At 48.8% G+C, this 26,782-nt stretch overlaps 1 pseudogene; it reads right to left on the bottom strand.

Annotated features, from left to right (window-relative positions):
- Nucleotides 1-24,979: 24,979 nt before the first annotated feature.
- On the bottom strand, nucleotides 24,980-25,937 carry LOC123181614 (uncharacterized; annotated as a pseudogene).
- Nucleotides 25,938-26,782: the final 845 nt, after the last annotated feature.

Genomic DNA, 26,782 nt, shown 5'->3' with positions numbered 1-26,782 from the left:
ATCTCCTAGGACAACACTGTATTCCCCAGGTGCCCGCAACCAATCCACCCAGATGTGTATGAAAGTAGCCACCTTAAGTTTCTTAGTTATTATCTCTCACAACTTGCATGATTCCCACATACCAATCCCCATCTATGAGCATGGCTAAGCAATATGAGCATAACGTATATTCCCGGGTGATCAAAGGTATTAGGTTCCTACCTCATCAACTACCTAACAATAACCACATGTTCCCAATCCTACTCATGCAATGTTTTAGGGTGTAACTAGTGCATAAAAACTGGGTAATAAAAGGGCATGATCAAAGTTTAACTTGCCTTGCTGACGATCGGAAAACCCTAGAGATTCCTAGTAGCAAGCTTCGCACTCCGAAAAATCTATCGTAGACAAACAATAACATACATAAGCACTCAAGCATGAAGATGCAAATAAAACCAAAAAAAGATCTTAACAGAAAGTTTAAGTCAAGAACTTCGATTTGCAAAAAGAATCAACCAAATCGGAATTACGAAACTCAAGTTACAATCAAAAGAAATTCAAATTCAAATCTGTTTGAAACCAAATTTTAAACTTTCAAAAATATTTTTTAAGTTGGTTATCTGAATAGAGGGGATCATAACAAAGAATTTGGCGTTGGTTCCATTGTATTTGGACAAACGAGCAAAAAGTTGTGATCGTTTGAAGAACAGAGACTAATCTGCAGAGAAAATAATTATGAATAGGTCCCTGGCCGAAAATAAACCGAAAAAAAATCTATCAGGTGAACGTCCGCTAAAGAAACTAATTAACGAATCTGTTCGTCAAAGATCCTAAAAGAATGAACATTCATTAAATAAAACCAATCGGGTTTTTAAAGAAAACCGACGAAAACCGTAACTAAAAAAATAAACCGGACCGGGGCGGTTTTTACCGGCTCGGTCTTCGACAGCAACGGCCGGCTCCGGCAACGGCGAGGCAGCAGTAGTGGCGCGGGCGGCGGCGACTGCGAGCGGCTGCGGCTGCGGTGGGCGACGGCTTGGGAGAGAGAGGGGGCGGGCGGCGGCTTATAAGGAGGGGAGCGACTTGGAGAAGGGGCGGGGGAGGAAGAGTGCGGCGGGGAGACGGCGCCGGCGAGCCGTGGCGGCGGCGGACTCCTACATGGAGTCGGTCGCGCGGGGGACACGGGCGGCTGGGCTTCGGCCCAGTTCGGTCCAGAAACTTTTTTTAATAAAAATAAACTTTTTGCACTAATAAAAAATAATTAAACACGCAAATAAAATAAAATAAAATATATTTTTATTCAAAAATAAATTTCCAACATTTCTTTACTATTTTTGAAGTCATATTATCTTCTCTCTTTATTTTATTTATTTGAAATTATTGGAAATATATTTTGAATAAGACTCTTTGATCCAATTTGCCAGTTCTGAAAATTCAAAAATGGATTTTTGTGAAAACCTCCAACTCTCTCAATTGGTCCTTGAGTTGTTGAAGGTTTCTAGGATCAAAATTCAAATAATAAATAAATTCCAAAATGCACAAATGATGAATGCATATGAATGATCTAAATAACATCCAAATTGAAAATTAGGATGTTAAAACTTTACTAGTGTTCATAGTAACCCTAGGGTATTTGATACCAGTTCAGTTGCTAAGATTAGTAACTCGAAATAGGAGTTGCAAAATGAACAGAGACTAGTTAAGGGCAAGGTGACGATGTGTGTTGGAAATGATTCCAAGGTTGATAAGAACACCATCACACACTCCTTTTACTTTCGGGATTAGTGTTGAAACCTAAAATAATTGTTATTTGATGTTTGCGTTGAGCATGAGTATGATCGGATCATGTTTATTGCAATACAGTTATTCACTTAAGTCAAAGAATAATTGTTGTTCTGTTTACATAAATAAAACCTTCTATGGTCATACACTTAATATAAATGGTTTATTGAATCTCGATCGTAGTGATACACATATTCATAATATTGATGCCAAAAGATGCAAAGTTGATAATGACAGTGCAACATACTTGTGGCACTATCGTTTAGGTCATATTGATGTAAAGCGCATGAAGAAACTCCATGCAGATAGACTTTTTGAATCACTTGATTATGAATCATTTGATGCTTGTGAACCATGCCTCATGGGCAAGATGACTAAGACTCCGTTCTCCGGAACAATGGAGCGAGCCACTGACTTATTGGAAATAATACATACCAATGTATGCGGTCTGATGAGTGTTGAGGCTCACGGCGGGTATCGTTATTTTCTAACCTTCATAGATGATTTGAGCAGATATGGGTATATCTACTTAATGAAACACAAGTCTGAAACATTTGAAAAGGTTCAAAGAATTTCAGAGTGAAGTGGAGAATCATCGTAACAAGAAAATAAAGTTTCTACGATCTGATCACGGAGGCGAATATTTGAGTTACGAGTTTGGCCTTCATTTAAAACAATGTGGAATAGTTTCACAACTCACACCACCTGGAACACCACAGTGTAATGGTATGTCTGAGTGTCATAACCGTACTTTATTAGATATGGTGCGATCTATGATGTCTCTTACCAATTTACCACTATTGTTTTGGGGTTATGCATTAGAGACAGTTGCATTCACGTTAAAGAGGGCAGCATCTAAATCTGTTGAGACGACACCGTATGAACTATGGTTTGGCAAGAAACCTAAGCTGTTGTTTCTTAAAGTTTGGGGTTGAGATGCTTATATGAAAAAGCTTTAGCCTGATAAGCTTGAACCCAAATCGGAGAAGTGCGTCTTCATAGGACACCCAAAAGAAACTGTTGGGTATACCTTCTATCACAGATCCGAAGGCAAGATCTTTGTTGCTAAGAATGGATCCTTTCTAGAGAAGGAGTTTCTCTCAAAAGAAGTGAGTGGTAGGAAAGTAGAACTTCATGAGGTAATTGTACCTTCCCTCGAATTGGAAAGTAGTTCATCACAAAATTAGTTCCAGTGATGCATACACCAACTAGAGAGGAAGCTAATGATAATGATCATGAAAACTTCAGATCAAGTTACTACCGAACCTCGTAGGTCAACCAGAGCACGTTCCGCACCAGAGTGGTACGACAATCCTGTTCTGGAAGTCATGTTACCAGACCATGACAAACCTACGAACTATGAGGAAGCGATGATGCGCCCAGATTCCGTGAAATGTCTTGAGGCTATGAAATTTGAGATGGGATCCATGTATGAAAACAAAGTATGGACTTCGGTTGACTTACCCGATGATCGGCAAGCCATAGAGAATAAACGGATCTTCAAGAAGAAGACTGACGTTGATGGTAATGTTACTGTCTACGAAGCTCGACTTGTTGCGAAAGGTTTTCGACAAGTTCAAGGTATTGACTACGATGAGACCTTCTCACCCGTAGCTATGCTTAAGTCTTTCCGAATCATGTTAGCAATTGCCGCATTTTATGACTATGAAATTTGGCAAATGGACGTCAAAACTGCATTCCTTAATGGATTTCTTAAAGAAGAGTTGTATATGATGCAACCAGAAGGTTTTATCGATCCTAAAGGTGCTAACAAAGTGTGCAAGCTCCAGTGATCCATTTATGGACTGGTGCAAGCCACTCGGAGTTGGAATATACGCGTTGATAGTGTGATCAAAGCATAGGGTTTTATACAGACTTTTGGAGAAGCCTGTATTTATAAGAAAGTGAGTGGGAGCTCTGTAGCATTTCTAATATTATATGTGGATGACATATAGTTGATTGGAAATGATGTAGAATTTCTGGATAGCATAAAAGGATACTTGAATGAGAGTTTTTCAATAAAAGACATCGGTGAAGCTACTTATATTTTGGGCATCAAGATCTATAGAGATAGATTGAGACGCTTAATAGGACTTTCAAAAGCACATACCTTGACAAGATTTTGAATAAGTTCAAAATGAATTAGTCAAAAAAAGGTTCTTGCCTGTGTTGCAAGGTGTGAAGTTGAGTAAGACTCAAAGCCTGACCACGGTAGAAGATAGAGAGAGAATGAAAGTCATTCCCTATGCCTTGGCCATAGGTTCTATAAAGTATGCCATGTTGTGTACCAGATATATTGTGTACCTTACCAAGAGTTTGGCAAGGGGGTAAAATAGTGATCCAGGAGTAGATCACTGAACAGCGGTCAAAATTATCCTTAGTTACCTAAGAGGACTAAGGAAATGTTTCTCGGTTATGAAGGTGATAAAGAGTTCGTCGTAAAGAGTTATGTTGATGCAAGCTTTGACACTGATCTAGATGACTCTAAGTCTCAATCTAGATACGTATTGAACGTGGGAGCAATTAGCTAGAGTAGCTCCAAGCAGAGCATTGTAGACATAGAAATTTGCAAAATACATACAGATCTGAATGTGGCGGACCCGTTGACTAAAACTTCTCTCACAAGCAAAACATGATCACACCTTAGCACTCTTTCGGTGTTAATCACATAGTGATGTGAACTAGATTATTGACTCTAGTAAACCCTTTGAGTGTTGGTCACATGGAGATGTGAACTACGGGTGTTAATCACATAAAGATGTGAACTATTGATGTTAAATCACATGGCGATGTGAACTAGATTATTGACTCTAGTGCAAGTGGGAGACTGAAGGAAATATGCCCTAGAGGCAATAATAAAGTTGTTATTTTATATTTCCTTATATCATGATGAATGTTTATGTGACCGGAAACTTGATACATGTGTGGATACATAGACAAAACACTGTGTCCCTAGTAAGCCTCTACTAGACCAGCTCGTTAATCAAAGATGGTAAAGTTTCCTAACCATAGACATGTGTTGTCATTTGATTAACAAGATCACATCATTAGGAGAATGATGGGATGGACAAGACCCATCTGTTAGCTTAGCATGTTGATCATTCAGTTTTATTGCTATTGCTTTCTTCATGTCAAATACATATTCCTTCAACTATGAGATTATGCAACTCCCGGATACCGGAGGAATACCTTGTGTGCTATCAAACATCACAACGTAACTGGGTGATTATAAAGATGCTCTACTGGTATCTCCGAAGGTGTTTGTTGGGTTGGCATAGATCGAGATTAGGATTTGTCACTCCGAGTATCAGAGAGGTATCTCTGGGCCCTCTCGGTAATGCACATCATAATAAGCCTTGCAAGCAATGTGACTAATGAGTTAGTTGCGTGATGATGTATTACGGAACGAGTAAAGAGACTTGCTGGTAACGAGATTGAACTAGGTATGAAGATACTGACGATCGAAACTCGGGCAAGTAACATACCGATGACAAAGGGAATTACGTATGTTGTCATTGCGGTTTGACCGATAAAGATCTTCGTAGAATATGAAGGAACCAATATGAGCATCCAGGTTCCGCTATTGGTATTGACCGGAGATGTGTCTCGGTCATGTATACATAGTTCTCGAACCCGTAGGGTCCGCACGCTTAATGTTGGATGACGATTTGTATTATGAGTTATGTGTTTTGGTGACCAAAGATTGTTCAGAGTACCGGATGAGATCACGGACATGATGAGGAGTCTCGAAATGGTCGAGAGGTAAAGATTGATATATTGGATGATGATATTCGGACACCGGAATGGTTTCGGAATGGTTCGGGTATTTTTCAGAGTATTGGGAGGTTACCGAAACCCCCCGGGGAAATATTGGACCTACATGGGCCATAGGGGAGAGGGGAGGCAGCCCACAAGGGGTGACCACACCCCCCTCCTATAGGGAGTCCGAATTGGACTAGGGGAGGGGCGCGCCCCCTTTTCCTTCTCTTCCCTCTCCCTTCCCCCTTTCCCGAGAGCAACTAGTAAATGAGCGCTCCTTCGGGAGCCTCGCAACGATCAGCGCCACTTGGCGCGCTCTCAGCCATTCGCCATGTGTCGCGCTCTGGGCGCTCCCTCTGGATTTTATTTTATTTATTTTTCTGCACAAGTTTTCGCTTTTTAAACGTTTTTTCTGGGTTTTTTCGATGTTTTGGTTTTCCATCGGTCTTCCTCAGCTTTTCAATCAAAAAAATTCAATTTTTTCCATGAAAAAACGCGTTTTATTTTTTTCCCTTTCGCGAGAGTCACGGTTTTGCTTCCGCGCGAGGCACGGTTTTGCTTTCGCGAGAGTCACGGCTGTGCCTCTCGAAAACGAAATAAAAAACGCATTTTTGTTTTTTTTTCTTTCGCGAGAGTCACGGTTTTGCTTCCGCGAGAGGCACGGGTGTGCTTTCGCGGGAGTCACGGTCGTGCCTCTCGGAAAGGGAAAAACGTGTTTTCTGTTTTTTTTCTTTCATGAGAGTCACGGTTTTGCTTTCGCGAGAGGCATGGTTGTGCTTTCGTGAGAGTCACGGTCGTGCCTCTCGGAAAGGCAAAAAACATGTTTTCTGTTTTTTCTTTTCTTTCGTGGGAGTCACGGTTTTGCTTCCGCAAAAGGCACGGTTGTGCTTCCACGAGAGTCACGGCCGTGCCTCCTCGAAAACAAAAAAAAATGCGTTCTCCCTCTCTTTTTTTCCTTCTGCGAGAGTCACGGTTTTGCTTTTGCGAGAGGCACGGTTGCGATTTCGTGAGAGGCATGGGCGTGCCTCTTTCGGAAAAGGAAAAAACCCGTGCTTCCGGTTTGGTTTTTTGTCCGGTTTTTTTCGTGAATTTTTTTGTCAAAATCTATCAACATGGGATCTAGTTTTGAAGATCTCGACGCGAGGAATCCAACGGTGAAAGCGGTTCGAGATTTAGACGCACGGTTTAAGAGATAAAACGTTTTGAATAAATGAATCTACGAAAAAGGAAAAACTCCTAGGTTGCAACAAGTGGCGTGATGTGCGCCACTTGTCGCAACCAGGAGAATTGGAGTGATCTTTGCAACGAATACTCCTCAGTTAGTGATTTCTCCCTTTCCCCCTCCATGAAGAGGAAAAGAAGGGGGGTCGAATCCTACTAGGACTTGGAGTCCTAGTAGGACTCCCCTCTCCTTGGCGCGCCCCTGGTGGTCGGCCTCCTCCCCTCCTCCTTTATATACGTGGGCAGTGCACCTGAGGGAGTCCTAGATTAGGGGGTGTCAGGATGGCCGGACAATACCTTCAGCCGGACTCCTGGACTATGAAGATACAAGATTGAAGACTTCGTCCCGTGTCCGGAAGGGACTTTCCTTGGCGTGGAAGGCAAGCTTGGCGATACGGATATGTATATCTCCTACCATTGTAACCGACTTTGTGTAACCCTAACCCTCTCCGGTGTCTATATAAACCGGAGGGTTTTAGTCCGTAGGACAACATACAGAACAACAATCATACCATAGGCTAGCTTCTAGGGTTTAGCCTCTCCGATCTCGTGGTAGATCTACTCTTGTACTACCCATATCATCAATATTAATCAAGCAGGACGTAGGGTTTTACCTCCATCAAGAGGGCCCGAACCTGGGTAAAACTTTGTGTCCCTTGCCTCCTGTTACCATCCGGCCTAGACGCACAGTTCGGGACCCCCTACCTGAGATCCGCCGGTTTTGACACCGACATTGGTGCTTTCATTGAGAGTTCCTCTGTGTCGTCACCATCAGGAAGGATGCCTCGCCCCGTCTTTAAAGATGGCACCGTTGCTAAGGGAGCTTTGGCTGTCGGCCAAACCCTCCGGCTAGGTGGTTTTCTTATGACCACCTGTTCGACTTCTGCGCCGACGATGACCTCTCGAGCCATCGAAAACAATCTTCATGTCAGCTCGGAACTCGCCGAGCAGTTAGATCCAATGGAGCTCTCCTCCATAAACGAGCTCTTGGATCGCATCGCCGCCCTGGGAGTCGCTACGGATTACGACCAGATTGGGCCTAAACCCGATCTGAGAGAGATTAACTCTCCCCAAGTCACCCATCATGTTGCCGTGGTAGAGGGATAGTGCGGCGACCCTTCATCTATCTTAAGGACTAGCTACATACGGATTCCCGATCCCTCCAAGACGGATACCCGTGGAGGGGAGGATATCACTCAAGACCTGAACTTAGAGTCAGGCGACGGGCTGGATTCATTGGACAACATCCAGGAATCCAAATTTTCGAGTTCGGAAATTCCTCGGTCTCTAAGCTTCAGATTGGGTGAGGCTTCAGATTTAATTCCACCCACCCACCTGAACATAAGTGATCTATCCCAAATCAGGCAAGAGCCCGATGAAACAGTACATCATTACTGGGTCAGATTCCTCCTGGTTAGGAACAGGATAAGGGACTACCGCGAGGAAGACACAATCTCAATCTTCTGCAATAATTGCACGGACAAGGGTATCCTCAACACCATAAGTCACCGTGATATTACACGCTTTGCTGACTTAGCGTCCATTGTACGAAAGTACTGTGCAATGGAAAGCGCCTAGAAAACCGAAATAAAATTTTGGGATGATCCGGCCCTGAATACAAACCCAGTCCGAAATAAAAGGGTGCATCATCGCCAGACACCCGGGTCAAACACCAAAAAGCAAAAACCCTCTACAGGGCATGGAACCGTACTGGAAGGATGGCTTAATGGACCCTATAAAATTCACAGTAGAGAGGACGCCACACCAACTCACAGCCTTAGAGGATGTTGGATACCCCGGCAGGTGGCCAAAATTAGCGAAGATCTCCTAATTCCGGAGGCCACAGAAAGCCACCCCAGAGACACCAATACGGTATTAACAGTCTTCGAGACTTTCGCATCAAATAATATGCGAAAAAGGACACTCCACAGCCTTGCCGAAGTCTACCAAGTAGCAACAATAAACCCATGGAGTGACACGGCTATTACCTTTAACGCCAGTGATGAACCTAAATTCCGAACAGCCCGAGCACCAGCCGTATTGGTCCTCAGTCCAATAGTGGACGGCTTTCGTCTTACCAAGGTACTCATGGACGGCGGCAGCGGATTGAACCTCATTTATGAGGAAACCCTTCAAAAAATGGAAATAGACTGGAACCGCATTGAGCGAAGCAGCACAACCTTTAGAGGAATAATCCCCAGTCGGGAAGCGCGCTGTACAGGAAAAATCACACTAGATGTGGTGTTCGGCACGCCGGATAATTACAGGTCCGAAGAGGTCACGTTCCATGTGGCTCCGTTCAGCAGCGGTTATCACGCTCTGCTAGGGCGGGAAGCGTTTACAATCTTCCAAGCAATACCCCATTACGGGTACATGAAGCTCAAGATGCTCGGGCCTAACGGGATCATCACTCTCGCTAGTGATCCGGACATAGCACTCCGCGCCGAAAACAAGACAGCCGCACTGGCCCTCGAGGCACTATCCGATGCCCTAGTGGCTGAGGAACTGACTGCGCTGCGCTCCACGGTGAATAGGGACGATGTGGTACTCGACAAAAGATCCAAGTCCACCTCCTTTAAACCGGCGGACGAAATAGTCAAATTCCAGGTCCATCCAACGGACCCCAATAAAACAGCTTCCATCGGGGCACGGTTAAACCCTGATGTAGACGCCGCACTGCGAGAGTTCCTACGAGAGAACTGGGACATTTTCGCCTGGCACCCTTCAGACATGCCAGGAATCCCACGCAGGCTGGCCGAGCATAGCTTAAATATCCTAAAAGGATTCAAACCTGTCAAACAAGCTCTTCGGCATTTTTCCGAACCTAAGAGACATGCCATGGGAGAGGAGCTAGAAAAGCTATTGGAGGCCGGATTCATCAGAGATATAAAGCATCCGGACTGGCTAGCAAACCTGGTGATGGTACCAAAGAAGGACAAATCCTGGCGCCTGTGCGTTGATTTTAAAGACCTTAACAAGGCTTTCCTAAAGGATCACTTCCCCCTCCCCCGCATCGATCAAATTATCGACGCTACCGCAGGACACAATTCGTTGTGTTTCCTCGATGCATATTCTGCCTACCATCAAATCAAGATGGCAGAATCAGACCAAGCCGCAACAGCATTTATCATACCATACGACCCATTCTACTTCAACACAATGCCCTTCGGGCTCAAAAACGCCGGTGCAACATATCAGCGCATGATTCAGACATGTCTGGCAAACCAGATCGGCAAAATAGTGGAGGCATATGTAGATGATGTGGTCGTCAAAACAAGACATGTCGAATCTCTAGTAGACGACTTGAGGCTCACATTTGATAACCTCCGAACATACGACATCAAGCTCAACCCGGAAAAATGCGTTTTCGGCGTCCCAGCCGGAAAGCTCTTGGGCTTCATTGTATCCGGTAGAGGAATTGAAGCAAATCCAGCCAAGATCTGAGCTCTGTCACAATTGGATATCCTAAAGGACCTCAAACAAATACAAAAGTTAACCGGATGCATGGCGGCTCTTAGCCGCTTTATCTCCCGCTTGGGAGAAAAGGCCCTACCCGTTCACCGCCTCCTTCGGTGCACCGAACACTTTGAATGGATGGATGCAGCCACGGTCGGACTCGACGAAATAAAAGCCATATTGGCAACAAACCCAGTCTTGGCCGCGCCAAACATTGGCGAACCAATGCTATTGTACATTGCAGCAACACATCAGGTTGTAAGCGCAGTGCTCGTCGTCGAACGAGAAACGGACGGACACAAATTCCCCCTTCAAAAGCCGGTCTATTATGTGTCCACTGTCCTCACTCCGTGCAAATCACGGTACCCGCATTATCAAAAGATTGCTTACGCGGTATTCATGGCATCCCGGAAGCTACGACACTACTTTCAAGAGTGTTTAATAACAGTAGCCTCAGAAGTACCACTTAACGATATTATAAACAACCGTGATGCAACGGGCCGGATTGCAAAATGGGCCATTGAGCTCCTCCCGTTCCACATAACTTATAAGCCACGGCGAGCCATCAAGTCGCAAGTTTTGGCCGACTTCATCGCAGAATGGACGGAGGCCGAACTCCCTAAAGAGTACGGCACATATTCAAATTGGATCATGCATTTCGACGACTCCAAGATGTTGGCTGGACTAGGGGCTGGCGTCGTTTTGACGTCCCCCATAGGAGACACAGTTCAATACGTACTCTAGATTATGTACACAGACTCCAACAATGCAGCCGAATATGAGGCCCTTTTACATGGTCTCCGGATGGCAGTATCCATGGGCATTCAATGCCTAGAGGTGCGCGGGGACTCGAACCTCGCAATATCCCAAATAAATGGAGACTTCGATGCCAAGGATCCAAAAATGGCAGCTTACCGCAACGTCGTCCTAAAAATGTCAGCTCGGTTCGAAGAGCTTGAATTTCACCATATAGCCCAGGAAAATAATCATGCGGCAGATGTCCTGGCACGCATCGGCGCAAAACGCGATGTAGTCCCCCCCCCCCAACATCTTCTTGGAAAGGCTGTTCAAGCCATCCGTAGTATGGGAAGGGGAGCCGAACAATAACAGCCCGGACCCAACCGCACTGCCCGACACCGAACATTCTGACACAATCGGAGGCTCTGCCAATGAAATAACACCTTTAGCCCATGTAATAATGGTCGTCATCGCCCCGTGGACAGAACCATTCCTCGCCTACCTTACTAGGCAGGAACTCCCCGAGGACCAAAATGAGGCACGCTGCATAGTGCGACGATCCAAAGCCTACAAAGTCCACGAGGGAGAGCTTTATAAGAAAAGCACTACCGGAGTCCTTCAAAGGTGCATCTCCGAAGAGGAAGGGCGGAACCTCCTGGCTGAAATTCATGCCGGACTCGGTGGTCATCACGCTGCAGCTCGGTCCCTTGTAAGCAAGGCCTTCCGTACAGGCTTTTATTGGCCGACGGCCCGGGCAGACGCCCAGGACTTAGTCCAACGATGCGTCGGTAGCTAGCTCTTTGCAAACAAAGCCATATGCCACCCACCGCCCTCCAAACTATCCCCATCACTTGGCCCTTCGCGGTCTGGGGGCTTGACATGGTTGGACCCCTTAAAGGCGGAACCCACAAGCAAAAATACTTACTGGTCATGGTGGATAAGTTCACCAAATGGATAGAAGCCAAGCCTGTTAAGACGGCCGAATCCGGACCGGTGATAGACTTTATATCCGGGGTTGTACACCATTACGGCGTCCCACACAGCATCATCATTGATAACGGCACGAACTTTATGGCCGATGAGGTAAAACTCTGGTACAAAAACATGGGCATCAAGCTCGATTATGCTTCCGTCTATCACCCACAAACTAACGGCCAGGTCGAACGTGCAAATGGTCTTATCATGAGCGGCATCAAACCCAGATTAGTGCGTTCCCTCAAGGAATCTAACACGCACTGGGTAGAGGAGCTTGACTCCGTACTCTGGGGGCTGCGGACCACGCCGAATCGCACCACCGGATACACACCATTCTTTATGGTGTACGGCGCAGAGGCAGTTTTGCCTTGCGACATAATTCATGACTCACCTCGAGTGCGCATGTACGAAGAAAGAGAAGCCAAGCTCGATCGGCAGGACAGTTTGGATGCATTGGAGGAGGAGCGTGATGTGGCAAAAGCCCGTTTCGCATTCTATCAACAGCAGGCTCGAAGATACCAAAGCAGAGAAGTACGGGCCAAAAATTACAACGTTGGCAAATTAGTTCTACGCCTGCCGGACAAGAAAAAGGACAAACTCAAGCCCAAGTGGGAAGGTCCCTTCATAATTGACCAAGTCCTGACTGGTGGAGCGTACCGCCTGCGAGATGCATCGGATAACCAACTCGAGCCGAACCCATGGGACGCAGCCCGTCTCCGAAGATTCTATGCCTAGCGCCGGACTCTGTGTTCGTCTCCTTCCTCCGTCCATTTTTTATATACTGTCTGTCTTACATTTCTCTCCTTCTCCCCTTCCTTTCTCTTATAGCCTTTAAAGTCTCATCAAATGACGTGCTATTCGCACTCATTAAACCTGGGGGCTTCTTTTAACAGAAGCTTATTTATACGGGCTTCATGCCCAACACATGTGTTACACTTCCGCATGTACCTTTTATTTCACCATTATATGCATTGATATGACTTAAGTTTTGGCCAAGCTAGGTTGCCTGGCTCCTGTGCTTACCCCTACGTTCCTGATTATTCGGCTAGGCGGTAAAGGGAGCACCTCTGTGATTGTTACTGCCTGATCAACCGGATGTGTACCTCAGACTGGGTGAAGCCGAAAGCTAGCATTCTTAAGAGAATATTCGGTCGGTGACCTAAAAGATGATCTTTTCACTTATTTATTTATGCGCCCCCCAGATGCTTTTTCCCACGTCTTTTTCGCAGAATGGGCATGCACTTTAGGGCATGCCTCCCAGGGAAAGGAACCCCTAACAGAACTATTCTCCTTGGAAGATGTTTCTTACTAACCATGTAATATAACATAACTAGTCGGGCACTTGTCTGTTCACGCACTAATGACCCCTACGCCTGGTCTCCATGCATTCCCCGGTTCTTATATAACCGCATGGGAATCCGGACACACTCCGGACCGTCAGGTCCCGAGGCTGAAGCGAAAAGGTCGGCCATGACAAACGATCTACAATCCGGCTAGAAGGCATTATAAATGTCAATTAAATTACATAGTCATTCTGACTGATTGTATTCCTCTTCAGTACCATCTAACATGCTGTCTAATTTACAGTCCTGCTGGGAATACTTTGCGGCCAATTCTACTTGGCCGTATACTAAGCTTACAGGGATCTCCTTCCCATCAGGCCCCACAGGACCGACCTTGGCCATGTGGTCGGGGTCAGCCTTTGTGTACCGCGTCTTCACCATGGCCCAGGCCTCCCTAGCGCCTTGACGGCAGGCCGATATCTTCCACAATCAGAAGCGCCGCCGTGCTCCCTTTAGCTTCTCCACAAGCTCTCCAAGACCTTCGGGCATGGAGATGGATGGTCACAAGGCCTGGGCGACGCCTTGCATCGCCTGCCGAACTCGCTCGAGAAGTTGCGAGAGCTCGGGAAGAAGGTCACCCATAGAACCGGGCATCTCCTCTGCAGGACGACCTGTTAGCACACCTACAGACATTACTCTGTTAGTCGACTTCCCCGCTGAACTTTTTTCAAAGGTTCGTTCAAGCACTTACTAAATATGCCGCGCCGAAGCCGCTGATTCTCCTTAACGGAGTCTAATAGCTGGGCACGAACATCTTTCAGGTCGACGCCCAGCTTGGTGTTGGCATCTTGGAGATTGTTCTTCTCCCGCCTCACCTTTGTCAGCACCTTCTCACCAGCCTTCAGCTGGCGTAGGAGTTGTTGCCTTTCCGGACTCAATCCGGCGCCATCTGCAATTTCATTTGTCAGATTCGCACCCATGCCGTGCTTCGCAAAATACTTATCTTTCGAAGTGTATATTACCAGAGGGGGTCTCCTTGGGCTCCCCTGCCGCGGCTAGTGCGGCCTCAAGTTGGGCTTTGCACTCTTCCAGCTCCTGGGACAGTAGGGAATTCTTTTCTGTAAGAACCTGCATAACAAATGATCCTTAAATCAGTTATCCTATCTGTTTCAAGTCTCGGGGGCTACTGGTATATATATATATATATATATATATATATATAATTACCAAAATTTTCTTACCCGTATGTCTTTTACATATGCTCTGTGGCTCTGGCTAGACCATTTTGAGCGGCACAGAGGTACGCATCTCCCGAATTGAAGGCATCTAATGCCTCTCGGGAGAAACAAGCGTCGCGAAGAATTGTCCGGCGACGCCTGTGGTTCATGGAACTCTCCACCTCAGAGTTGGTGGCAGACAACCTGTCCACATCCTCCGTCGGAGGAGCGTCCGGTGCGCGCCTTGTGTTCGCCTCCGCCTCCGGACCAGGCTTTGGAGCCTGGCTGGTGGAGGCGTGATTGGCAGCCTCTCCGGATATAGTCCGGCGAGGTCTCTTTGTCCTGAAGAGAGCACGAGTGTTAATATGCCTTGAAGGTATAACACCTGGGATAAGGGGGGGCGCCATACCTTTGCGCTGACGCCTCGGTCCGGACTGCACCTCTTTTCTGCCCACGGGGCCCTGCGGCCCCTCGTTGGCTTGTCGCCGCAGGTTCAGCCTCCCGTCTCAAAAACCTCCCCTGCAAAGCTCGGTTGTAATCAGGAAACTGAAAACACGAGAGGGCGGACCCCTATTCGGGGTACTGGGACTTCGATCTCAGTTACCTGGGAGGCCGAGATTAGCCCTGGGTAATCGGCCGTAATGGCCACCAAGGCGTTGTCCTTGCTCAATTGATGGAACACTCCATCAATCAGCTCCACAGCTAAGTCCGGATCCTCTTGAGAGGCCGGGTCGAGGGACCGTCCTGGGTCCTCGGGTTGTGGAGGAGGGCTGTTTATTTCTTTAACAGCCTGGCGCAGTTCCTGCGTTGAAGTCGTTAGACTGAATATTTAACAATGGGAATATAAAACGGATGGGCAAGTAAATGTGACCACTTACCCAGCTTGGAGGATTGTACATAGAAAATCCACCCTGTGGGTTGACGCGGAGAAATTCCTCCTCTTCTCCCTTGTACAAAGCGGACAAGGTCTTTGTTAGGGTCGCAGCCGAATCCGGTCCCTTACGGCCGTAGCGGGTGGCGTCGTCCTCCCCGTTGAAATCCCACATGGGGTGGCCTCTATACTGTAGCGGCTGCACCCCTCGCATGATGCATGCGGCCATGACCCCGATCATGGTCAGTCCGAAATGAGCTAACAATCTTATCCGGCCCATCAGGTAAAGGACGTCCTTGTCACTTTCCCTCTGAGGGCTCCGTGGACGCCAACTTAGGCGCTTCTTTAGTGGAGCACTGTCGAACTCAGGGAGGCCGATCTGTACAGGATCCGGCAGCGGGACGTCCTCTATGTAAAACCATTCCGAAGGCCAGTCCTTGGACGCCTTCTTTGGGGTTCCGGACAGATATCCGGTCCCGGCGATGCGCCACACTTCGGCTCCGCCCACTTGATATATTGACCCCTTCTGAGAACGGGGCACAAGGCAGAATAGCTCTTTCCACAGCCCGAAATGATCCTCAACACCCAAAAATAGCTCGCAGAGGGCTACGAAGCCCGCGATATGCAATACGGAGGCAGGCGTAAGATTGTGTAGCTGGAGGCCATAGAACTCCAGGAGCCCCCGGAGAAATGGATGGATTGGAAATCCGAGCCCTCTTATTAAATAAGGGACGAGTCATACCCGCTCTCCTTTGGAGGGATTAGGGGCACTCTCCGCTTGCTCTCCGCCATTATAGATGGCAAGACTGGCTCGAACCGGGACCATATAGGCCGGGGGGAGAAATCCCTTGGTCTGGAGCGTCACTAGCTCGCTATGCGGGATGGAGCATCTCTCCCAATATCTAGGCTGAGGGCTGGAAGGGCGAAAGGAGGAGTTGTGACGGCTGGCCATGGTGGTATGGACCTTTGTCGGATGCGCTCTGATGAACACTCGCGTGGGGGAGAAGGTGTGGTTTGGATCTAAATCCTTGTCCCCTTAAATGGGCGGCTCATTTACGCGGCTAGGGGTGTGGATGTAAAAACACTCAGACTTTTCATATTCGTTTGACACGTGGGAGACGGCCATTATTGGGCGTAGAAGCCAAGGAGCACAACATTTACAAGAAGCCGGACTTTATTCAACAGGTACACGGAATTTGGAGGAGAACCCGCCTTGCAATGCCGAAGACAATCTGCGCGCCGGACTCATCGTCATTGAAGCCTGGTTCAGGGGCTACTGAGGGAGTCCTGGATTAGGGGGTGTCCGGATGGCCGGACTATACCTTCAGCCGGACTCCTGGACTATGAAGATACAAGATTGAAGACTTCGTCCCGTGTCCGGAAGGGACTTTCCTTGGCGTGGAAGGCAAGCTTGGCGATACGGATATGTAGATCTCCTACCATTGTAACCGACTTTGTGTAACCCTAACCCTCTCCGGTGTCTATATAAACCGGAGGGTTTTAGTCCGTAGGACAACATACAGAACAACAATCATACCATAGGCTAGCTTCTAGGGTTTAGCCTCTCCGATCTCGTGGTAGATCTACTCTTGTACTACCCATATCATCAATATTAATCAAGCAGGATGTAGGGTTTTACCTCCATCAAGAGGGCCCGAACCTGGGTAAAACTTCGTGTCCCTTGTCTCCTGTTACCATCCGGCCTAGACGCACAGTTCGGGACCCCCTACCCGAGATCCGCCGGTTTTGACAGCGACAGCACCCCTTGGAGACACACCTATTGTTCCAAGCCATGTGGGGCGTCTCCCTCCACTGTTTACTCCTCCGGTCATATTCACGTAGTGCTTAGGCGAAGCCCTGCGCAGATCACATCACCATCACTGTCACCACGCCGTCGTGCTGACGAAACTCTCCCTGGACCCTCTGCTGGATCAAGAGTTCGAGGGACGTCATCGAGCTGAACGTGTTCTGAACTCGGAGGTGTCGTACGTTCGGTACTAGATCGGTTAGATCGTGAAGATGTTCGACTACATAAACCGCGTTAACCTAATGCTTCCGCTTTCGGTCTACGAGGGTATGTGGACACACTCTCCCCTTCTCGTTGCTATACATCTCCTAGATAGATCTTGCGTGATCGTAGGATTTTTTTTTGAAATTGCATGCTACATTCCCCAACACAATGCACCGCGAGGCAGGTAGCGCTGGCGAGGAGGGTCCCGCGTCCTTCATTGGGACGTCAGTGGCCTCCGGCTGCTCGTTGGTCTGTTAGCCGGCATCAATGGCAGTCATCTCCTTCTTCTGCTCTGGCGATAGCCCGTCCCACAAAGCTTAGGCGTGCGAGGAGGTCATGATGGGAGTGGTGCAAAAGAGAAGAAACGGACCGGAGGAGGATGAATGCGGCTATGCCCGAGGCTGCAGCTTATATAGCGGGCGAGGGGGCAATAGTGGGTGGCAGAGGGACGAACGGGTGGCGTCGGAGTAGGTTCCTCGGCAACCGTGTGTCATTAATGCAGGCGGCACACGGACGAACGGGCGACCGTGGTGTCGTTTGAATGCGGAGCAGTCACATGCACCGAGAAGCGGCTCGGGCAGCGCTCTCTAGGTCGGTGCGTCGCTTCAATGTTAGCGCTAGTGAGAGGTCACGTCCGCTCTGACCGGACATGAATGTGGCACTAGTGTTCTGGAGCGGCGCTAACCGTTTCAGGTGATAAGCACGCGCAGGTGGGGGAGGGGGTTTGGGTGGACCAAGGTGGCCAGACGCGGTCGTGGTAGCGGCCCGGATGCCCGCAAAGCCCCCCAACATTTGTCTCCGATTTGCGGGAGAAAATGCTTCTGAATTGGGCAGATACAGACCCGCGTTAGATGACATAACACGCCCGAATCTGGTTAAATAAAACACGTCTGAACAGCATGATCCTATTAGCGATTTGAGGGTCCGCGTTGGACTTAAGCTATATTAACCTCCATACATCAACAAGTTACCAAATTAAGTACTCCGATAAAAAGCTAAATATCCGGGAGAGTTACAGATCAAAAGCAATGAACAAAACGATGAGGAACCGTAATGTTAGACTTTATGGGGACTGGCTTAGCATGTTAATTTTGGTCCGCCGAGAGGCACTACATTCAACAGCCGAATAACGATCTACTTTTCAGTTGCCAATCGAGTCTTTGGACCTGTGCTAGCTAAAAGTAAACAAATCCAATTGTTCTCGGTCAAGCCTCCCTCTGATTGATATAGGATGATGCACGAAGTGAGACTTCTGGACGCACGAGTTCGACCGTGATTCGCCGGACCCGTCAACCTCCCAAGATTCTAGATAAAGAATCTGATCCATATAGCCAGGGAGAAAAAGACACACCGAACTTCGGGCAAAGCTAACTCAAAAGTTCAGTAACCAGCACAAGAAACAAAGCAAGAAAAAAAAGGTAAGCATAAAAAATCAGCTCCTAGAACTGTCCCGCACGTGAGTATGCTAGTAGTACTGTATATTTCTTTTTCTGAAAAGGCTCCTCGCTTTGTAGGGCTGCCAATCTGCTTCGCTTTTTGTTTGAGAGGTGTAAACGGCTGCTAATCTAGTAGATACTCTTTCTAAAGACATCTCAAAGGCATAGTAAATTTGATAATTATGACCCGGAAAATAGTCAGTACAGTACAATGGACAAAGACATAGAACGATCAGTAAAAATAAAACTATATTCAAAATCATATTAGCATTCTTCTACTTATCACCGTACGCTGTAGTCCAAGATGAAAACTTACACTGAATAACAGCAAATAAAGATTAAATAAATAATTTAGTACTAAATGACGCTTTGAACATAGAACGATAGTATAGCCAACAATCAGCTATAGGAAGTTGTCAAGTCACATATAGCAACCTAATAGCAACATGTCTTATTATTAGTTACTCCTCCGTTCCTTCCTACAAGCTGTATTTGTATTTTCAAAAGTCAAATGGCTACATGTTTGACCGAGTTTTTCTAAAAAAAATATAAATATCCACAATATGAATTTGTTATCATTTGATCCATAATTAAAAATAGTTTCATATTTTATCTATTAGATATTGCAGATTTTTTTAAAAAAGAAGGACGACTTCCGGCCTCTGCATCTGGACGATGCATACGGTCACTTTATTAATTATTCTCAGAAGACCTTACAAAGTCATACAACAGTAAGACTAAAGCCGCCGTCTAAGCAATAAATTGTCGCTACACCTATCCAGTTGATGAAGGAGCGCAGATAGCCTGAGCCTAATACCAAACAGACATCGCAGCCAAGCCTAACATCTAAGTCCTGAGACCCCAACCTAGCCACTTGTCGGGTCTGGGGTACATAATGGTCCGGCGTGCTCTCAGAGGCCGCCGCCGCCAACTGCCACCGCTCCATCTTCAGAACTGTACTGCTGCATCAACCTTGGTCAGTCTAACTATCGTCGACGCCACCACGGCGCCCAACGGCACCTCCTCTCTGCGCGCAAACAGCTGAGCACGTCGCGGACGTCACTGATACACCTCAGCGCCATGCTGTCAAGTACCACCAGTCGACACAGCTTGAAGTCCTTGGAAGATCTGTCATGCGTAGCACCTGCCGACCAGGCATGACTTGACATCTCCACCGAAGCTCCGTGCAAGACGAAGCCGCTCCACCTCCTGCCTCTCACTTCCAGCGCTGCTCCAAAAACGATGCTTCCAAAAGAGAAACGACACCGCAGTGTCGTCATCGTCTGATCTGGAACACCAGATCCTAAGATTTCCCCCGGAGCAGCACGAGTGGGTCGACAATATTTATTAGATATTGCAGATGTTGTTATTTTATTTTATAATTTTGATCAACCATTCAAATGGTTGACTTGCACGAAATCAATACATCTTATATTTTGAAAGGGACGGACTACTAAGAAATACCACACTACTTTATTAATATATGACTCATATTACACTCTCACAATGTTTCTGAAAATCTGTGTTGCAGTTGGTTATTAACCCAGCCCACTTCTCTTCTTTTCTCTCTTCTTTTTTATCTAATTCAGCAAAAATAATATTTTAATCTTTACAACCCGCTAATTGTGTCTTAATATTTCCACGACAGAAAAATTGTGTCTTATTATTAGACTTTGCTCTAATCCTAGTAGATGAGCTATTTCTGTGACCTATGACACACCCTATCAGTTGCCTAGAACATTACCAGCGGACGAGGGCACACGAAGACAAAGCTTCGTTCAGCACTAAATTAGTCAAACATGTCTATTAAGGACACTATTTAGTCAAAGACAATGCCGTGGAAGTCTAACCGGATCTGTGACAGCGACCTCTTTTGACAAACTCGTGGCCAACTTTTTCAACCGCGAAAGCCACATAATCGTATCCAGAGCAATAATACTAGCCAGGTGCGCCAACTGCTACATACACGAGTATCAAGCAATGCAGCTCAAAAACAAAAAGAGTATCAAGGAATGCATACTCTTATAAGCAGGTCAAGGGAATCTTAATAATCAGCGGCCAGCACCTTATATGAGTTGCAGATCTAATCGTGCTTATCTACTCTAGTTAGTCACTCAATCAGGATCATCAGCTGGCTGCACATACACGTGGATTCACATTATTGTCCTTTAATAGGAGATCAAATCACACTTATCGAGAAATAAAATCGTTTTATATTGCAACTGCCGTACGCGTGTTACTGACAGCCAGACTCTTTAAAACCGGCTTTTTTTTCTCTTTAAAACCGACTAACAAGAGGCAGATAATTTTTTTTTTGAAACGGAGGTAAAAGATTTGCCTCATATATTAAATAAGAAGGAGAGAGAGTTTGTTACAACACACATCCAAGTTACGGCATGACAATTATTCTTGCAATAAAAAAGACCCTAGTTTTTTTGCCCCAGCTTTGATCCAAGGGTTTGCCTCATCTTCAATGATGCTGAGCAAGATTTGCGGAGGTGCGCTCTTTTGCCTGAACACTCTTGCGTTGCGCTCATTTCAGATGACCCATGACACTAGCATGGTAATCGATGCCTTTGCTTTTCTGTCGGTGGTGCCCTGGTGCATGTGCTCACCCACCAGGCATGAACGGAGTCAAACAGGTGCCATGTGGACGTGTCCATGTCGTGGATGCGAAATTTCTGAATAGCCATGTTCCAAAGCCTGAGAGTGAAATGGCATCTGAAGAAAAGATGAGGGCCACATTCCTGCACCCGTCGGCACAAGGGGCAGGGGCCACAGTTAGGCCATCCTCGCTTCTCCAATCTGTCCGCAGTCCAGATCCTATCCTGAAGCACGAGCCAAGCAAAGAACCTGACTTTTGGTGGGGCCCAAGCCTTCCAGACCATTTGGTCCATGGGGGAGAGGACCAAGCCCAAAAATTGTGCCCTGTAAGCGGAGGTCGCGGAGTAGTGCCCAGATTCCGTGTGCTTTCATAGGATGTCATCCTCGGTGAGCTCATCCAGGTGCACCTCGTGCAGTAGCATCCAAAGGGTGAAGAATTGCGCAACATGCTCGATGGAAACAGATGCGGGCGGTCTGATTTTGAGGATCCACGTTGTCCTTGAGGGCCTCCCGTACCTTCCAGTGCTTCCGGGAGGAAGTCTCATAAATGAGCGGAGCATTGTCTTTGGGCTTGCGACCAAGGAGCCAAGGGGAGTCCCAAAATGGAGTCTTCGCACCGTTCCCAACCGTGATGGTGGTACAGGCGTAGAAAAAGTTAAGGTCCTCCTCATCGCACAGATTCCCACTCCCAACCCACAACTTTGTGGGCTCCTTCCATTCGTACCAAGGCCACTGCAAACGCAAAGCCCGTGCGAACTTGTTGGTGTTGAGGACCCCGAGTCCACCATAGGCGAGCGGCCGGCTGACAACATCCCAATTGACCTTGCACTTTGCCCCGGATGTCGTATCCGACCCCGACCATAGGAAGGCCCGCTCAGGCTTGTCGATGTTTTGCAGAATGGTGGGTTGAATGACAAGTGGCGTGATGAAGTAGATCACTTGGGAAGCAAGGACCGACTTAACAAGGGCCGCGCGACCAATGGTGGTGATGTTTTGGCCGTCATATGTAGTCAGTCTACTTGCCACTTTATCGACAAGAAATTGTAGGTCGGCGAGCTTCAGCTTCCACACAGATAGCGGGAGTCCCAGGTAGCGGAGCGGAAAGGAAGCCCTGATAGCCGGTAGCCCTTGTGTGATGTGGCCCAAGTCAAGGTTGCCGCACCGAATGGGGACCATTGGCTCTTATGGAAGTTGGTGCAAAGGCCGGTGACTTCACCAAAACCTCGCAGAATGGCCGCGAGGTTGTCCACATCTCTTTTGATCGGCGCTACAAACACAGCCGCATCATCCGCATAGAGAGAGGTTCGCACCATGACCCCTCTCCCTCGGACCTTGTGAAGAAGGCCCTTCCTTGTCGCCACATCAAGGATTTGCTTCAATGGGTCAATAGCTATCACAAAAAGAAGGGGAGAGACGGGGTCCCCATGCCGTAGTCCCTGACCATGCTTGATGGGGGTACCAGCTACCCCATTCAAGAGGATCCTCGAAGATGAGGAGCATAGCAGAGCCGCAATCCACTCTCGAAATTTGCTTGGGAAACCTCGCCTCCGTAGGAGGTCAAGCAAGTACTCCCATTTGACAGAGTCAAATGCCTTGCGGATGTCCAGCTTGAATAGGAGAGAGGGAGTCTTGCTCTTGTGCAAGCGTCGCGCAAGGTTTCTAACATACATGAAGTTGTCGTGGATGCTCCGCGTTTTGATGAACGCACTTTGAGCGTTGGAGATGAGGGCGGACATGTGCGGGCCAAGCCGGATAGCGAGTACCTTCGCGATGATCTTGGCGACTACATGGATGAGGCTAATGGGCCTAAAGTCGACGATGCTCTCCGCCCCATCCTTCTTTGGAAGCAACACAATATTCGCAGAGTTGAGCCAGTGTAGGTTTGTTGTGTGGAGGGAGTCAAAGCGTTGAATCACCCTCATGAGGTCGTGCTTGATGATGCCCCAACACTTTTTGAAGAAGAGGCCGGTGAAGCCATCTGGCCCAGGCGCCTTGTCGCTCGGCATGCTATTAATCGCCTCGATGACCTCCGCCTCAGAGAGGGGAGCGTCAAGCTCACGTAGGTCATGCGACTCCAGATTGAGCTCCTCCCAATTGAAGTCCTTCGTGCTTACGCTTCCTCTTTTCATTACTTGCGAGAAGTGGTCATGGATTATCTTCTCCTTGGCATTGTGTTCGGTCACCCACCCTTGATCCTTCATAATCCGGTGAATATAGTTTTTCCTCCTTCTCGCGTTAACGCGACGGTGAAAGAATTTGGTGTTGGCATCCCCTTCCTTAATGTTTGCGATTCTAGCACACTGCTTTTTACGTGCTTTCTCCAGCGCGGCCAAGCTTATGGCCCTTCTCTTAAGCCGAGATCCAAGGTCGCGCTCCCCCGGGGAGAGCAACCTTCCCTCCTGAGCAATGTCGAGGCGGAGGATCACCAAGAGGGCGGCATGGAGGTGGATCTTGGCTTTAGAGAAGAGGCCTCTACTCCATTCCGTGAGACGCTTTGCCGTTTTCTTGAGCTTGTGGAAAAGGATCATGTATGGGTCGGTATGCTCAACTGGCTCGGCCCAGGCCTTGTGGACCACGTCATAGAAGCCTGGCATAGAAGCCCAAAAGTTCTCAAATTCGAAGGTCCTAGGCCTCCTTGGCCCCTTATCTTCAGCAAGCAGAAGCGGGCAGTGGTCGGAGAGGGACGAGGAGAGCGCATGTAACACGTGGTCGTTGAATGTTGTGTCCCACTCCGCATTGCAAAAGAAGGAGTCGAGCTTGCACAGGGTAGGGTTGGACCTCTCATTGCTCCATGTGAATCTCCTATTCTGGAGGTGGATTTCTTTGAGCTCACAACTGTGGAGAGTTGCACAGAACCAATTTATACGGCTGCAGTTCACGTTCCTCTTGTTTTTATCGCTTGCCCGGTAAATTTGGTTGAAATCCCCGAAGGCTATCCAAGCCACACCAGCGGGTGGCTTTTGGCTAACGAGCTCGGCAAAGAACACATCTTTGAGCGAGTGGTCGGTGGGGCCGTAAACGGTGGTTATCTTGAAGCTCATGCCTGAGTCTCTGACACGGACCATGGCTGAGAGGCAGAAGGTGGTGATGGTGATGCTGGACATCTCCACCAAAAGGTCATCCCAAAGAAGAAGGATACCACCCCTGGTGCCATTTGCTGGACGTTGTGCGAAGCTACGCAGCCTAGCCCCCCTAAGAAAGCTACCGTGAACTGATCGATATTGTCAAGCTTCGTTTCCTGGAGGCACACTACATGACAGGAGGAGGAAGCGATAGTAGCATTAACTGTCGACCGCCGGTTCGGACAGTTAAGGCCCCGGACATTCCAGCTCAGAAAGTTTACTGGTTGTGATGACATAAATTAACAGCGAGGACCCTAGAGCATAGCCACTGAACATAGGCAAGAAGAAACATGGCAGCATCTGAACTGGCAGCGAGAACAACAATTTGTGTGCACACATATGCGACAGCCAACACCCACGGTTGCATAGATAACCTGATAAATGTCGCATATACAGCACGCCCACACACTTTGCTACCAAGCTGAAACTTGACCCAGCACCTAACCATCCGGCAACATGCAAATAGTTGTACTAACATAGCAACTAACAACCCAGATTATGAGTAGCGGCTCAGGACGCTGCCTACTACAGCACGGCCTCCTCGTCGGCCCTCTCCAGGTCCAGCGCGCCTCCTCCTCCATGCTCCAGGAGAGCTTCCTCCACAGCATCTGCATTGGCGTCGTCTAGCTTAAACAGGCCTCTCATGGCTGTGAGCACCTCCGGCGATAGATGCTCCTTGAAGCGGTCCACGAAGGCGTCCAAGGCTGCGGTGGTGATGTCCTCTCCATCCTTGACGATGCCGAGAGAGTGACAGACCAGGATTTCTGCCGCGCGAGCCACGGGCGTGGCCTTGGGGCGGCTTGCCGTCTTTGTCTTGTGCAGCGAGAAGGTGCCGCCGACCCCGGAGATGGAGACTCTAGCCATTGTTTTGCCGCGCGTCGTAAGATCCCGAGGCGGTGTTGGAGCCGGGGTGGGCGGGATGGCCTCCTGCCTATATTCAAACAACGGTGCAAGGCACTACAGGCCAACAACACCAGAAGCATCGACCCTACGGCGCCGCACGGGCGAAGGGGTGCGGTGCACCGGCCCGCTGGACGGTAATGGCGGCGTTGGCGAGGCCTCAAACCCAGGGGCCTGGACGGGGACGACACATGCAGTAGCATCGTCGTGGGCACACAGAGCTGTCATAGCGCCCCACTTGGCTCCCCCGGCAGCAACGTGGCCGACTGAACTTCATTCCTCTTGGACCTGGGTGACAGCGGCAGAACGGAGGTTGGTGAAAGCGGCGGCGAGGCAGGCGGCGTGAGGGCTTCTTGAGAGCGACGCCGGGCAGCACGTGGCGAGGGATGCCTTGCAATGCTGCGGCCGCGCCCAGCCTCCAGCGGCACGGCTTGTAGAGGTTGTATCTCAAAGGCACGGGCCGCCGCCACGCTTGGGGATCCGGAGCCCAGCAAAACAACAGGCGCGTCAGCATCACGACGGTGGCCGCCGCGGTCGCGGCCAGCATCATCACGACGGCCGCCGCACCCAAGGTCGCGGCCATGATCACGTGAGGCATCTCGCGGCTTCCTGGAGAGGCTGCGCGTGATGCGCGCCCCCACCCTTCTCTGTTGCGCGAGTTGTCGCGACCCCTGCGATCCCGGGTGTCGCGGCGCCTGTCATGGTCGTCATCCCGGTCGCGCCGGTGGCTGTTGTTCGGCCAGGAGATGCGCTCACTTGGGTCGCGGGCTTGCCGCTCGCCGTCGACGACGCCCTTCACGAAGTCGTACCCCTTGGAAACAATCCTTGTGCCTTGAGTTGGATCCTCGTGGATCGACAGGTGGATGATGACCCGCCGCTCCAGGCCACGCCGCCCAAAAGCTGGCTGGCTGTCCGCGCGCGCCGGCAAGGTCACCCAATTGACGCGAGGGACGTTTGCCGGCAACGCCGTCCACGCCTAGACCCCAAGCACCTCACAGTCCATCTTGAGCCTTGAGTCCGGCTCGATGTAGTCGATGGAGCAGCCTGGCCCAATGGCCTGCGCGACGGTGTGCTCGTCCCAGGCCTGTAGAGGCAGGCCATCCAGGCACAGGCAGACGTGGTGGACGAGATCAACGATCTTGGAGTGATCCTATAGCCGCCACGGGCACAGCTGCAGCCTCGTCCCGCGGAACGGCAGGTCCCGGCGCCCCGTCGCGTCGATGCAGTGGTGCCACTGGAAGAACCTGACCAGGAACGCCTCCGGGAAGTGTTTGACAATGGAGATGTCATCCGACAGCATGCCGAGCTCGGAGACGATGGCAGCAGCGATGTCGTTCGTGCTTTCCCGTAGGTCTTGGTCCAGCCATGCGACCAACGCATGCGAGCCCAGAAGAGCCGCCTCCTGATGCATGGCCGGCGTCCCATGGA

Source organism: Triticum aestivum, chromosome 1A (assembly GCF_018294505.1).
Source record: "Triticum aestivum cultivar Chinese Spring chromosome 1A, IWGSC CS RefSeq v2.1, whole genome shotgun sequence".
In the NCBI taxonomy this organism is placed as follows: domain Eukaryota; kingdom Viridiplantae; phylum Streptophyta; class Magnoliopsida; order Poales; family Poaceae; genus Triticum; species Triticum aestivum.
This window is presented reverse-complemented; position numbering and strand designations above follow the sequence as displayed.